This window comes from Canis lupus, chromosome 20, assembly GCF_003254725.2.
Source record: "Canis lupus dingo isolate Sandy chromosome 20, ASM325472v2, whole genome shotgun sequence".
Classification (NCBI taxonomy): domain Eukaryota; kingdom Metazoa; phylum Chordata; class Mammalia; order Carnivora; family Canidae; genus Canis; species Canis lupus.
Genome location: NC_064262.1, coordinates 15,749,074 through 15,752,874, shown reverse-complemented (window position 1 = coordinate 15,752,874; position 3,801 = coordinate 15,749,074). Strand labels below are relative to the sequence as shown.

Here is a 3,801-nt window from a genome sequence, read left to right as displayed (position 1 = left end):
ATTAACCAGAGACATGGTTAAAATGAGTCTAAAGGAAGTCAAGTCCTGGAAGCCAAATGAAAAACTTGTTTTAAAGAGGAAGGACTGGGGCATCTGAGTGGCTCAGTGGTTGAGCATCTGCCTTTGGCTCAGGTCGTGATCTCCGGGGGTCCTAGGGTGGAGTCCCTTATCAGGCTTCCCAGAGGGAGCCTGCCTCTCTCTCTCTGCCTATGTCTCTGCCTCTCTGGTCTCTCATGAATAAATAAATAAAATCTTAAAAGAAGACTAAGAAGAAGAAGAAGGAGGAGGAGCAGGAGGAGGAGGAGGAGGAGGAAGGAGAAGGAGAAGGAGAAGGAGAAGGAGAAGGAGAAGAGAAGGAGAAGGAGAAGGAGAAGGAGAAGGAAGAAGGACCAAGAAGAGTGTGGCATGAACAGAAGGAAGCAAAAGAAAGTATGAAACCATGAACTGAACACTTAGTCTCTGAGATCAGAGGCTTTAAGAGAAGGATAGATTAAAACCTAAAAAGAAAGAAAAGAAAGATCTCAGTGCACCCAAGGAAAAAGAAGTCCCCCCAACATCCTTCCTGCTTATTCTCCCAACACAATACACAGCTGACCCACCTTACCACATCCTGGTTGATAGCAACTTTTCCATTAAACACAAACATGACTTAGTAGTCAGTGATAAGCCATCCGTATGCTAAGTGTTTCCCTTGTATAACTGACTGTGTAATAGCTGAAACTGAGAGATTGGAACAGAAGTTATCAAGTGGCTCTAAGGATTGCCAAGTATCCAAGATTGGAACAATTACCACTGGACATACAAAGGAACATATGCAGATGACTACTTAGTACAGAGAATAATTCAGTACAAATGTTATCCTGTAGCCACCGATACCTTAAAGGAAGGATCTGAAAGATCCCTGGAGTTCTCATCATGTATGTTTCTAACCATAGGTACAACATTGAGCAAATGCCAGATGATTCTGGAGCCCCACAGTTCTAATTCTTTAAAGATCCAGTTCCTCTGCCTTTATCAACTTGTTCTGCTGTGAGTTCATTTAGCAATACACTATATAGCATGAATTATTCCCCTTCCCCATTTGCTTTGTTATGAGCTGAGTATGGTTAAATACACTCACCTTTTGATATTATTTTGATATTTGTATTTTGTGTCATTTTAAATTTTGTTGTACCTTTTTATAAATCAAATGATTGCTCACATAAAAATAAATATATAAATACATACATACATAAGACTGATAACCTGAAGAAAGAAGAAAATAATAAGTAATAAATAATAAGTGAAATATTTATGGATTAAATCAGATCAAAATTATGGATTTATTTCTTACATAGGACATCATGGACAAAATTAGCAGTCTGAAAGGATATATTTTCAGTATCTAAATTTAAACAAGATATTACTATGTGGAATACATAAACCTTGCCTTCAAATCACCAACAATAACAGCAAAAGACATTAAACTTGATAAAAGGAATAAAAATGTAATTTAATAAAAAGGAAAGTGCATATGAAGAGAAAGTCCATGTTTTTAGTAATTAGAAAAAATGGTAATTAAAATAATTGTGTGATATAATTTTATACCATCACATTGACAAAAATTAGAAAGTGAGAGAATTTTAGCTGCTGGTGATGGGTGAAAAATGGAACCATTTGGGGCTCTGCTGGTGAGATGTAAACTGGCACAGACTTTCTGGAGAGCAATCCATCAGATTTAATGAAATTAAGTGTGCATTAATCTAATATCACTGCTGGTTTTACTCCCCATCCCACAACCTGACAGCCCGAAGGAAAACTCATGCATAGAACCATATGGTGGCAAATACAGGAAGCTCTTTTTAGCATTGTTTTACACAAACAGAGAATTGAAAGCAGCCAAATGTCCCACAAAGGTGATAAATAAAATAAATACAGTGGGTTCTTTCGGTGGAATATAATGCAATAGAAATAGTGAATGAGAGTTATACACAGCTAAATTAATAAATAAAAAAGAAAAGTAATGGAGAAGAAATTAAAAATGCTAGGTCAATGTTCTCAGTGTAAATTAAATCTGCATAAGAAGAACTATATTAAACTATACTATGTTATTTTAAGGAAACATATAGGTCTCAGGCCATGTATTAAGCACTTTATAGTGCCTACTTGTATGTGGATAAGGAAGATGGGTAAAGAGACAATAATTTTATACCATAATAGGATGATGGTTATGGTTTCCCATCTTTTTAATTTTGAGAGTATTTGAAGTTAAAAAAAAACAGTTTAAAAAAAGCTTAAAGAGCATACCCCCATAATCACCATTCCAAAGCTTCAGTCAGCATTATTTCTTTGATTACTCAGTGTTCCTTTGTTGAAAATTGGAAGCAAAATGAACTTTCATTTCTTCATCCATGTTAGTAAAACATTTTTCTGTTCAGCTAAGTAAGAAAAACAGACTTCTCAGAACCTCCATGCTGATCTGTGTTTACTCTCTGATTGTTAAACGGTGTCTTACTCTTTCTAATTAAAGTTTTCCCTAATGGAGTTGCATTAGAGTAGGTCAACTTAAGTTCCTTTAACCTGATGAAGTAGGGATAAGCAAATAAGTCTTTATATTTTTCTTTTAAGCTACTATTGTTCACAACTTCAAAGCTTCAAAAGATGAGTTTATGCATCTGTTTTCTTACTAAATAATTTATGATTTCAGGTATTACACGACATTAATAAGTGAATAAGCAGCACTATGGAGCTGCAATCTCATAAAAAATAGTGGTAATGGAGGTTCCTTTTCTAACTTACTATTATATTTCCAGTGTACAATAGCTTAAGCACATATGTTAAACTTGGCACAAGAAGAAATGTAGTTTTTCAAAATACTGACCAAATCAGAGAACTATCATGTAACATTCCTTTCCTAGTGACCTCTAAAAGTTGTTGTTGTTGTTGTTTTTCTTCTAAACCCATTTGATTTGTGTTATTTGATGTGCTGCTTCCTTTCTCTGTCCTTCTCTCTTAACTTTGTGACTGCCAAGGGGGATTTACTTTGAATGTCTCTACAAGTTGATTGATTAATACAATGATATAGTCTCCATCAGAAACTGCCACATAGTCTGATGTATTGATTGCACTATCAATTGAAATACTGAAATAGCATTATGTAGAAAAACCCAGGTAGATTTTTTTTTTAATCTGGACCCATAGTATTGTGAAAGCGATGAAGGTGGAGGGGATATTTCTCTTGAACTAGAATGCTTTACTTAAAATGCAACAAAAGCAATGATATAGCTAAAAAAAATTTTATTTGATCAAGAAATACAGCCATCTGTAGGAAATTTCATAAGGCGTGGCCTGGGCAGGAAATGTCTTCAGGCTCACATAATATTAGGTCATTGTCTGATGTGTCTTCCAAAAATTAGGATGTTAAAAACTAAATGTCCACTTTGGGAATCTAATTTTGGCTCTCTGATTATCCTGAAATGCTGGAAGAGGGAGAATTTGACTAGAAGAAGAAGAATGGAACTTTCATTTGAGGGAAAAGAGAGTTATCAAGATGTCCACATTGACATACCAATGATAGTAAGCAAAATAAGCCTTTGTTTCTGCTAGGGCTAACCTCCATTTTTGTGGTCAAAAGTTAATACTACCCTGATTTCAAAATTTGACGGAAAGCTTCTGTAAGATGCAAGAAAGTTAAACAACGTTCCTCCACAGTCAAGAACATTTTTAACCAGAAATTATAGTGTCTGTATCTACCAATCTTTCTCCTCAATTTTGACAGGAGCCAGAGAAACAAACTTACTGAGTGGGGGAAAAAAATGTTTC

At 35.1% G+C, this 3,801-nt stretch overlaps 1 pseudogene; it reads left to right on the top strand.

Moving 5' to 3' along the window:
• The first annotated feature begins 439 nt into the window (after positions 1-439).
• On the top strand, positions 440-984 carry LOC112662987 (rRNA-processing protein FCF1 homolog; annotated as a pseudogene).
• Positions 985-3,801: the final 2,817 nt, after the last annotated feature.